We start from the raw sequence: 12,924 nt of genomic DNA, 5'->3' as shown, positions 1-12,924 counted from the left end.
AAGAGATATAATGTTTTACTTGAGGATGTTCTGTACTCGCTGCACCGGCCCACTTGCCCCTCTTCTATTAGTTACCCTCCTGAGAGGCAGAGCAGCAGCTGTCCTCCGCCAATCATCCATCACTGTGTCCTCTGGGTGTGGGCGCAGGAAAAAAGCAATGAGCAGCAATCCTATCTATCAGCTTCCAGAAGCAGTGAGGCAGGGTTCAAGTTGGTAATGACTTTAGTCTGCAAACAACAGGTTTCACTAAAATTCATTTGTAATGGCCTTGCTTTAAATTTTAATGCTTTTTTCTTTTTGTTACTCCATTTTCATTCACCACTTCTTAAAATGCTCTACAGAGTTTTCCAATGTTTTATTTATGTAGACCAATTTGTAACCCCGGTGTTGTCGGTTTGTCATCACCTTTGTGGAAAACAGCATTGTCGCAGCATTGCTGTTGTTGTCAGCTATAAATCAACCTTACATAACACACGCCAAGCTCTCAGAACATGAAAGGCTTTCTTTGGTTGATTTGTATTGTCTTTTTACCTTAACATGATTTTATTCAAAAAGATCAAATCTGTCTTACATTTATCCCTTGATGTATGACCCTGATGTCAACTGGATGCAGCTGCATTGTGATCCTGTAGCCCTCCACCTTTGTCACGTCTTTCTCTCGGTTACGTCAGGTTGCAGTCTGCAAGTCTGTTCTTCAGCAGTCGCATTTTCAGTTTACTTTAGAGTTGTTTTGCCAATGTATTTTGTGGTTGAATTTTATTATTAGAAAATGAAATGGAAAAAATATCTGCACATAAGCTGCAAGATAGACGCTCTGGTCACTTCTCTGGTGCACATTTGCATTCTGGCAAGAATGGCAAAGAATTGTCTGCTGAGAGTCAGAACTCTCTGTCAGTATTGTTAGTGAAGTCTTCCTTATACTGTGTTTGTGGCATTCTGCAAAGTTGGATTTGAATTAAACTTCTTCAGTAATGAAAATGTTTTCTTTTATTTATTTATTTTCTTTTATTTTTTTTTTTTTACAGCTCCAGGGTTTACAGTATTGGATTTATTAAAAGAATTACATTCACAGAAAAATGTATTTTCTTCAGCTTTTGAAGTACATATTGGAAGCCTCTATCACTGCCTAAAGGCAATAAATACTTCACATACATACATCACTTACAACAGTCTAAATTCTACATTCAGTAAACACTTCTAAATACGTAAAATATATACAGTATATTATAGTTAATGAACAAACTATGTTCCACCACCTACAGACAATGCTGCACGTGTGCCTTGTATTGTAACAAATATGTCACAAATATGTATATATTTGGTGTTTCAGTTGGGTTTGAACGTGAAAAGACATCTGCATACTCTGTGGACTGAGAAACAGGAACATGGGTGATGACTCCTGTGTTTTTATGATGGTCTTCCAGTGGGCTATTAGAGTGATGGAGCAGCATCTCTTCTCTTCTCTTCTCTTCTCTTCTCTTCTCTTCTCTTCTCTTCTCTTCTCTTCTCTTCTCTTCTCTTCTCCAGGAAGCCCGGAGCATCCAGCAGCAGAAAATAAATCAGTCAAGGCGCCTTAGCGTCATCGCATGGGAAAGAAGCAGCTTGGTTTTTAAATGAAAACATTTTCAGTATGGATATGGAAGCATTTTTTTCTGCATGTGTGTAGCATTCATCCTCTTTGGTGCGGTGGAAAAATGGTGGTGTTTTGAAACTGATTCCTCAGACTTCAGACTTTTATCTTTTCACAGGAGCTCAGCTGTCAGGAGCACCGCCTGATATGACTTTAATCAGCAAATTGAATAGGTGTATCCAGCTTATCAGAAAAAGGCTCTCACACACTGTAGAGCTCCTATAGAAGAGTGCTTCAGTTTAGGGCTGATCACAATAAAAAGCAATATTACCATACTTTTCTCTATTTTACATTTATATGTATTTATTCAGCTCCTGGCTCTGATGCAGCCCTTAAAAGTTCCTCTGTTGGACTAATTAGAGCTGTGCTGGCTTATCCCTCTGACTATTGTGGTGGTTATGGAAGCTTGCCTACTGGGACGCACTATTTCTCACACAGTAAGCATCTTATTTTCCCTAGATATCACTGCTGATATAGCTGTAATGGGAGCAACAGTAAAGTATTAGCTCTTGTATTCTTAATTGCCTGCAAACAGCTTGTGAGGCATCTTGCCCAATGACATGCTGTGGGAGACGTTCGGAAAATTAAAAAAAAAAAAAAAAAGAGGTGTATCCATGACATTTTTAATTCTCATTATCACTGCATCAGTTTGGGTAAAAGGAGGCAAACTGATGCTCTGAACCAAAACTTCCTTCATGCTTTAAGCTTGACCACACAGCCTGTGCTTTAGCTGTCTTGCCTTTGACATTAAGCTCTGAATATTCTCAGTATTCTGTCACTTATTTGCTTTCTTCCTCTGAGCATCCAAGTAAATTTGACTTGCATGTCTTTGGAGCGTGGGAGGAAAGTGGAGCACCTGGGTGAAACCTGTGCCAACAACGTGAGATCCTGCAAACTCCACAAAGAAGCTAAATAAAACCTGTGTCCTTCTCGCTGTGACACGGCTGCGCGTGGTGGCATTATGTCATCCCAGTCAAGCTGTATCATGCCGTGACGGATGGAGGAACGTTGCACCCTCTCCCTGCAGTGAGCCATCCCACCTGACTCATTTGCTGACCTTGACAACAAAGTCACTGTGACTCTGACAGTGTGGATGTAAGCACCCTCGGGAGGCAGTCTAACCACCGCATTCACTAATCCACTCTGTAAGAAGCTGCTACTACTGCCTCCCTTACGGCTTGCTCATTAGAAGAGGTTGTGTTCGCTTGTGTTGACAGGTTCTGCAGCATGGAAGCAGGGCATAACTTAAGAAAAACAAAGAGAAAACACTGTCAGGTGTTGTACAAACGAGGGGAGGCTGCTCTTTTATATCTGTGCATTGTCACAGCTATTGTGTGGTTTTCTGTGCTGCCAGCGATCAGGAAAGACCTGACCTAATTATCAGCTTACAAACAGGATTGTCTTCAGTTACACATTTTTAGTTTATTTTGTTATTCTGTAGATTTAATGAAAGATGCATTTTAAAATTCTGAATTCTAATTAAATATATACTCGTATTTGTCTTTATAGACAATTATAAATGTATTTATCTATGCTGCCTTCACTCTTCCACCATGAGAGAACAAAGCCCACAGGATGATATGTCCATGGAAACAGTCAATACTGCTGCAGACCTGCGTGGTAATTAATGTGATGTTAGCTGTCTTTCTCCAACATATGGCACATTAAGATTAAATATGCATGCTTTTCTTTGACACTTACCCAGTGTCTTTTAAGATGCAACACCTGCTTTTTTGGAGAAAATTAGTAAATGTGGAAAACTGGACAAAGTGACACAGCGATGACTGGCAGAGATTAAAACTATAGGAATGTTAAACCTGAATTACAACTAAACTTAATTGTTTTTGTGTTTTGTTTGTTTTTTTATTTGTGAACTTGATATCACAAAGATGGTTCTCTTCTAATAACTGTAGAATTATTTTGGCAAGATTTGATTTGATTTCTCTCGAGCAGAAAATGAATCTTTTACAACGTCAAACAAAACCAGACTGTCATTAGTTGTTTGTAAGTTCTTTCTGTTCCCAGGGCCACAGGGTTAATGTGAACAGCCTTGTAATGCATGCCACATTACAATGCACAAAGTCATCCAGGTATGGATTACTGCTGCTCCAAGGGTGCTGCCTTCAATAAGTGACTGACAAATTCATTTATTATACAGTCAGAGTGAAGACACTGCTGTCTTGCTGAATGAGCTGTCGTGTTCAGTGTGCAATGGAAGGGATGTTTTGTGTTGCAAAGATGCACCGGTACACAGTATGGGCTTGGGAAACAAGGTCAGGAACATGGTTCCACAGTTGGAAATACATTGAATCAGAAGCAGGTGAGTTTTTCTAAATGACTTGTGAATTGCAAAAGTTCAACACCACATTGTCTTTATTATAAATTCAGGCAGACCTGTAAAGATCTGATAAATAAAAAGTGGAACTTCTGCCTATTTCAGAATTTGCATTTGTGTTCAGTCAGTGTCAGAAATATTCACTTTTTGTTAACAAACACAGAACAAACGTAGCTACCTTCTGGTTGTTGCACTGAGCTCTGTGCAGCGTACTCTACATTAGGCTGCTTTGTGGCTTGTCCAGACTGTTCAGATGTTCATCTCCTCTGGCTCACTGTCTCTTAGCAACAACAACCATATGTGTTTATTTTTGTGTGACGTCTTGACGTTGTTTGCATTATTTATGTGGCTTTTTTTTTTTACATTACATTTGCATATTTGACACACTCCCATCAGGAAGGCATGTCTACAACATTTTTGTCTGGGGACCAGGTGGGACTGTAAGTAGGAAAGAGGTGCCTATGGCAAAGAAAAATCAGATGGCAGGTGTCACACGAGAAGTTAAATTTAAACTTTTTGATATCAGATACAAAGTTGGTCCATTTTATTTCCTTTCTGATCAGGTGCATACTGAATTAGGAGGGGTGCACCGGAGGTGACTCATTAAATTCCAGTGGGGACTGCTGCCAGTACAGAAATACATCTAAAGCTTCATCTGAAAACAGTATGATTTTACATAAGGTTTCCTGTAGCTTCACATTTTTTTCAACTTCACCAACCCTTGTCTGAATAATCTGTATTGGCTCGTCAATAATTCAGCAGCATTGCAACAGGGTATTGTGACTCACTGCAGGAGGTGGCTGGAAACAATTTAAAGCAGTCTGCTGAATCTTACAGGGCTGCCTGTTGGAAAGGGACTTGTTTGGTTTGTTAAGAGGAGAACACAGCCATTAAAGTATTCAGTTGCAGCATGACACAAATACTCGTGTGGCACCACTAAAGAAGAAGGGCCGGTTGGTTTCTTACAAGCATTGTTCAACATCCTGAGCTCCAAGGGAGCCCTGTGCTGGTGATGAAAGTAGAGGTGTTGTCTGTACTGCCCCCAGGGTGAACACTCCTCTCAACACACAGATCCAGGCATGGTTTGATATCTCCCCTCCACAGCTTTTGATCCTGCCATGTAAGCAGTGCAGTGTGAGGGGAATAGGCACTGCTGTGAATATGAAAACACAAACTGTGGTGTTTATTAAACATCTGCAGAATGTGAAAAATTTCCAGTTTAAACATAATTACCCTGTGATTATTCACATTTGGAGGGGAGAAAGGCTGCATCGCCTCACATAGAATTACGCTGTGTGATGTACCGCAGAACTTATTTTGCCTTTATCTAACAGATCACGTCTTGTTCTAATACAATTTTCATACACTTTCCTTACAGCATTGCACAAAATTCTGTACTTCTGTATTATTTTTAGACACAGACATTTGCTTATTCAAAAGCATCAGGTTATTTTTAAAGGATGTTATGTAAAAAGTAGACTCCACTAATGGCATCAAACACTACATGCTGACTATTTTTTCCTCATATGCAACATGACAACGTGATTATCGGTGTTAAAAGACAAATTTGCATAATACAATGTTTGTTTTGCTTGGGCATATTCATGTAGATCCAGTACAGTTCATTGTGAATGAGAGCGATGTACCGGGCCGTTTGGATTCTGGATGAATCCACTGCTGCTGTGGAAGACGACCAGCTCTGTCCAAGTGGAAAACACAGACTTTTTAAAAAGGTAGCTCACACACTGCAGGGCAATGACATCTTTGTATAATTTCTGTTTGCATGCACTATTTTATGTGCACAGTGTTATCTGACAACATAAAGATAATAATACACGTTAATGACAACATCAAAAGAGCATGTTTTCACGATTGTTTCATGATTGCAAAATAAATATAGGTGAATATAAATGGATCTGTTTATAAATATATAAATGCCTCCCTTCCAAGAAGACAGCAAAGCATATAACACAAACAGTAACAGTACTGCTATTATTGCTAAATTAACATTGCTAATTGCATTATACAATATAATGTACTTTTCAAAATTGCAAATTGGCTTTGACCCAGATTTGATATCCAAGAAAAGCAGGTGGATGACAAGTGCAACAGATCTGCTTGTTACCAGCAGACTGCTTAGTGGGCTGGGACAGCAGATGTCATAAAGCTGGTCCCTTTGCCTGCATGTTGGGCACAAAGTTCAGCAAAGAAATATTTTCTAATATTGAGGTCAAGATCAGCTGTCATCATTCCTGCATCAAGCAGGACACACACGTCATCCCAGTAATGACTTGTTCAAATAAATCAGCTACAGACAAAATCTGGAAGAAAATCAAGATAAAAGTAAATACACAATGCTGGCAGCAATGCACACTGACCTTTGACCTGTGGAGCTGGAGTACTATCAGAGTCAACTCCGAGTGCTTGTCTGTGAGGCACTTTCAGGTCATAACCCTCATCTTTTTTGCTTTTCGGGAGAAACCTGTCAGATATAGTTCCACAGAGTTTACAGCAATCCTGTCAGTGTGATGAAAAAAACTCAAGAGAAAAAGTATTGTTTACCAGTGTGTGGTCGGGCTCCACAGCAATCAGCACAATAAGATTTGGGGTTGTCCTTTTAAAGCAATGAGAAATTTAGTGTTATGGGACTCAGTACAATGCCTGTCATCCACAAGTGAGCCAGTATGCTCTGTGAAAGGCGGCAGCAGCAGCAGCAGTAGCATGTTGTATAAGCAGTGATACCATTAATATCTGATGTAGTATCCTCGTTAAAATTATGAATAAATTATTTAAACCAATGAGAAACACAGTTTAACATCAGAAATTAACACAGACCATATTTACTGTTTTAAAAGTTCTGCACATTACATAAGAGAAAACTAAAAAGGGAACCAGGCCCCTGACAGTTTTAGCATTAAACCTTTCTCTTCTGTTGCATGTAATCTCTCCAGAAAAGCCCCTGTGCCCAGTGCTGTAATTACAGCTGCTTAACTTATCTGCAAAATGCAAACAAGCCCATCTTGATTGCTTGTAATGATCATCATTTTCCACTTAACTGGTAATCGGCTTTTCAGATGTTTTTCATCTATTAAAAAAAAAAAAAAAAGAGCTGCAGATTTTCGGTCTCGCCAGAATTTGCATCCGCAACCAAATGCAAAGTAAACACTGTATGTGAGGACATGTGATAAAAATCATAAGTCAGATCTGAAGTTGTGGAAATAAGAAGCTCAATAAATCACTTTGCTAAATCATAAAACATCAAAGAAATCAAACAATGCAAACAAATTAACTTGTGCATACCAGTATTGAATATTGGATTCATAATCATGTGAGAGAGAGAGATTTCAGCCGTACATACAGTACAGCGGTGCAGGTTTAGACAGAGGATGAGAGTGGTCATAACGAGATGATGGTCTACGCTTGGATCCCTCTGGGTCATTTAAGCAGAATTAAATGACCATCACTGTCCTCGTACATCAGCTTAATGGTAGGGATTTTCTCATGTACTTAACCCCCCTGTGAGTTTTAAGTATGTTGATAAATTGGAGCCTAGTACAATACCTTGGACATGGAGGTGAGCTCTCAGTGCTACATTACTGGATGCTGAGTAAGGCTGCTCGAGATCATCATGCACATTTCTTCATGTCATTGCTCCACTTGAGGCTCCAGGGATTTCTCTATAGAGCAAAGACAAAGTACTATACTTATCTATACGTCCACGGGTTTTCAACACAGGGCAAACATCTAACTGTTGATGGAAAAAGGAGAGCGTTAGTGCTTCAGGACAATGACAACAATGCCAGTGGGAGATTCTGGGCCTTACTTATGTCAAATAACATGAAAAATGTAATGCGTGTTTGTCCCTGCTGAAATTATTATTTGCCTTACTACTCTTTGGGGGATAATCATGCTCTGTGTTTTGGAATTACAGTTCCAATAATCCAGGGGCTTGAGGCAGTGTAAACAAGAAGTATTATGCTCCTGTGGAGTTAGTTAGTTAGCTGTGGCCAACAACTTGAGCCTGGCTTTTTGGCCTGTAGTTGGTTATACGTGGGCAAATGTCACTATCACCGAATTAGCTATTAACATTTCCTGTTTGAGATGTACCGACAGTTATCACTGGATTATTTTGATTCTGAAGACAATTTAAAAATGTGATGTGTCCCAGGCAGGTTCTGGAGTTAAAAGGAACACTTCTTTCTATGTTTTCAAAGCAGATTTATAGGGACGATGATATTCTTGGAAATTGAAAGTCACACTGAATCTAAAAACGTGTAACATGTCTGTGTGTTCTGAATGAGTTATGAGACCAAGAAGGAGTACGATCCTTTCCACAAATTGTGGCATTGGACAAAGTATCTTAATTGCCTCCCTTACCTGGCCCTTTCACCTCACATAGTATCTTTGCGCAATGTGGTCCAATATTTTGTTGACCCATCCATCCACCCCGACCTTCTCCCTGCACAGGCTTTATCACTCTATAGCCTCACTTCCCCCTGTGCTCCCATCATAATTACTTTGGCTACTAGAGGGCTTTGTCACTTGAATGTAAACATATGTCATTTTTGGAGCACTTACACATTTGTCTGGAGAGGACAGTCTCACCATAAAAGCAGACATGATATTCACTGTGATGGATTATCTGTGTATGTCAAGCAGGTGCCAAGTCACACCAAATAGATTTTCATACCACACAGAATGAACAGAAACCACTGGCTGCCTCAAAGGTAAGAGACACGCATTAGAAAATCTGGAACACCACTGTTTGCTTTGTAAAATTGTTGGGAGTTTTGTTGTAAATACCTCATTTATAGTGAATAGGATATAACATGCAAATATATCAGGCTGATTCTTTAACATCCAGATGCTTTGGAGCTGATACGCATTCAGTCTACAGGGACGAACTGGGACAGGGTCTGTCCCTGTGTGAAATCTGTAAGTGCTTGAGGGCTCTCTTGAAGACTCTTTTAGCTGTTCATGCACACTTTCCATCTGTCTGTATGTCTGTAATGCTGCTGACTTTGCTTGAGGGTATTAGCTTCAAGAAATGAGAAAAATTTTACATAGCAGCAAGCACTCTTTGTTTCATTAGATCTGAATAAACATTCCTGAATCCACCAACAAACAACAGAAATATGAGCCTCATTTTACTGACCTGTCTGTTCAGGCAACATGACGTCCCAAACTGCTGTCCCTATCTCTTGCACCCCTATTGCGCTCTCACATTTTTGCTGAGCACACATGTGATGTTAATTAAAGTGTGTGGTTCAGTGCTTAGGGCTTAAGGGGCGGGGGAGCATTAGGACTGGACCTTGTGTGTGTCAAACCCTCTCCCTAAATAAATGAAAGCCTGAAATAAACAAACTGACCCCAAGTTATTAAATGACTTTAAGAACATGTTGCTCCTTGTTTGCTGTCAAGACTGAAGAAGTGGTACTGGCCCCAGATGAAACTCAATTTGCTGTGACAAATCACCTTTGAGTCTGAGAGACGCTGTCCTTGCTGGCACAGGTGAACATGCCCTACATGAAAATACCACAGTGAATTTCAAAAATTATTACTTGAAGCTGAAGACATCTTCATGACCTTCAAACTCTGAACTGAAGTAAGACTGATGATAGCATTCCTTATTGCCTGCAAGGTAACACTTTGAGTAAGCTGTTGTGAATGAGCAGGACTGACAACTCAGATTTTGCAAAGGCAAAACAGGACCTTTGCTGCTTGTTAGAAACAAGAACTATCTGCACAAACACTCTCAGAGTTCTGTCTGCTTTGGTATCTTTATAGCCTGGAGGCAGCTTGGACATTCCATAATCACTCAAACATCAGCTCTGGAGTAGATGATTGACAGGAAGACACCCATGGTACATATACTGTGACACACCTGTCATAATTGTCTATTTTTATTTCCCACAGCATTTGTCAAACTCACATTCACATTTGTACTATTTATCTTCCCTCAACAACACCAGTTCCACCTGACCTGAGACTGTCTTGTCTTGAACACTGTAGCACTTCTTTTGACTGCAATATATTTTACCGTGACAAAAGACTTTAGTCGTCTTTGGTAAAGTCCATCCACCAACACAAATATAATTAAAGTTCCATTATTACAGTTCAGGTACTATAAGAAAAGGCATCACACCCTGTATTATGTGTAGGTTTTAGTATCGGATGGCGCACCTTTGTTTTAGGCTTTAGTTTGAATAAGAGCTTTGTATTGTTTAGTTATGTACCACCCATGTGCGCTTCTCAGGGCTAATTGCCCTCATCTTTCAGTATGCCTGTGAACATTACCAACTCATGGATGTGCTGCTTGACACTTAAGCTGTTTGCAGATGGGTAATAAAGTGTGCTAAGCTCATTTGAGCCGTGCCTTTTAAATGTTCTGCTCTGTGCCTGGGGAGCCATAAAACCACATCACTGCTCATGTGAGACACTTTCTTGTGTGGAGCCAGAAATCACTACTTAGTCTTTCCATCAGATTAGTTTGTCCCTGTATGCCTGTAAGATATATTAGAGGATGTACCATGGAGATAGATAGATAGTTAGATAGACAGACAGACAGACAGACAGATAGACAGATAGATAGATAGATAGATAGATAGATAGATAGATAGATAGATAGATAGATAGATAGATAGATAGATAGATAGATAGATAGATAGATAGATAGATAGATGTGAGTGGATGCAAAACAAAGATGTAATTGCTGAGGAGAGCTGAGAAACAGTTTGAGCTTTTTCCATATAAAGGCTGAATAAAGCACCAGGTACAGAGGATTTTATAGACGAATGCTACAAAACCTTCAGAAACCAAATACCACCAATGCTCCTTTATTGCTTTAATCATGTAATAAGAGCTGACATCCACAAACATTAAGAGAGGCATTATTATCAGTCACCCCAAAAGAGAGCAAGGAGGGGAAAGAATGCACTTTGTTTACACCAGATTCTTTATTGAGCACCTCAGAATTAGGTAAGTCCACATATATGATATTATTTCAGTACCATACTATGTTATCTGGCCCAGATGACATAGATTCTAATGTAACAAGCAATAGGAACACATTAAACCTGCTTTTCATGTCACTGATAATGTGATTAAGGATAACATTAATGTTTCCGTTATCAGCTTGGATACATAAAGCAGTTCAGTAAAAAGGTAAAAAGAAATTATCTACCTCAAACTGTTAATCACTTTCAAAAAAGATACTGTTAAATGCTTTCAAAGCCTCCATCCCACGCCCTGTGCCAGTATGGAGATTAATGGCCATCTTTCTCAGGTTATCACCCTGAAAAAAAGTTGCCTTCAGATCAGCCTGCTTGACTCTTTCTTACACTGAGCTTTTTGAGTCAACTTTACAGTGTATTATAATATTGTTTTTTCTTAGTCTCACATTGTACTTGGCTGATTGGCTGTATTTATCTTTTAAAACCTGTGACCCACTCATCAAGGCCACACAGACTTACCACCAACACCAGTTTTCTCACAGGGCAAAAATGAATGATGATGATTTTGTTAAATCTGTAGCCTCTCCTGGGTCATAAATGAAGTTCAATTCAAGACACTGAATTTACATCATTTCTTTAATGCAGAGTCAGTCTGAGTCAGCAGCTACTGTCTGTTGTCTTGCATATGACGAAAGCTGGCACATCACTTGTGGACACAAACCACAGATTACAGTCATCTACTATTCAGAGTCTTATTGCCACAGGGAGATCATTTCGGTGGCCAGTGGACAGTGATCAGAGACATTTCTCTGTTACCAGTGACTGTATTATATGATCATGTGAACAAGTAAGAATGGAGCAATTTAATCAATCACTTAATGGAACTCACTTAACTATTTTTCACTGTGGAATTTTAATAAACTTTAGCACAAAGATTTTTTGTCTTTTGTTCACTTAAAGTGACGTTTGCACAGTTAACAGATGTTGGATGTTACAATAAAATCAGATAATATATCTTAAACACTGAGACATTTTAAGAATGATAACAAGCAGCTACATCAGTAACAACATTAATAAGGTAGCAGGGTATATACAACTGTCACTGGTGAATCTTGTATAGTCACTCACTGTATATTTTATTGCCTCAATTTACATTTTTAATTGCTGACTAAAACAGAAAGCCGACACAATATGGGTCAATTTCAGACATGTCCAACAACAAGCAAATCATGTGTTTCCAGATGACCCCTGTGCATGTTGTGTGCACAGGGGTCAGGGCTGCACACGAAAAGGACAAAAGGACAAAACAATTTTCCAGAGGCTGTAAAAAAAGTCACATTGTGCAGACCGCTGTAGATAAAATAGCCCAAAGCTTGTGTAAGTACCATACTAAATTGCAAGATAATGGTGATATATGTGATAGTAACAGGTTTACATTCAGTACAGTGGTTCAGGAAGAATAGTGCAGACATGGTATTGTGATAAAGAAATCCACCTCTGTCATTTTAATCAGCTTCTACTTTTGTTGTTCTCCTGTTAGTTGCCTGCAAGGTCAGGTTAGCAAGTGAATGGTTTTACATCAGCACCTGTCTGTGTGACCTTCCCTAAGTACCAGATTTCATTCATAACATTACATATGCAACATTGAGCCAAACAGGAGCAGTTTGTGACGTTGGTCAACTTGAACTTAGAGATTCTTCCATGGTTTGAAGTAAATTTTTTGTCAGCAGGGAACCAGCAGTGTGAGACAGAGTACAGCAACAATGCCTGCTGTCAAAGTCCAAGCAAATTAAATGCAGAGTTAATGGAACTTTTTAACAAATCTCTGTCTGCAATTTCCCTCTTCAAGCCTCAGTGCCCCTGTGCACATTCTCCCATGTTGCAGCCCTGAAAGGCATGTTTCAGCCCCAAGAAGTTTTCCTACAGACAAATTACAACATATGCAAGGTCACTTACTCACTTACTGTCTGTGGTCAGTAATTATTGCCAAGTCCACTTCAAACCTA

The sequence above is a fragment of the Toxotes jaculatrix genome, chromosome 1 (genome assembly GCF_017976425.1).
Source record: "Toxotes jaculatrix isolate fToxJac2 chromosome 1, fToxJac2.pri, whole genome shotgun sequence".
Lineage (NCBI taxonomy): Eukaryota > Metazoa > Chordata > Actinopteri > Toxotidae > Toxotes > Toxotes jaculatrix.
This window is presented reverse-complemented; position numbering follows the sequence as displayed.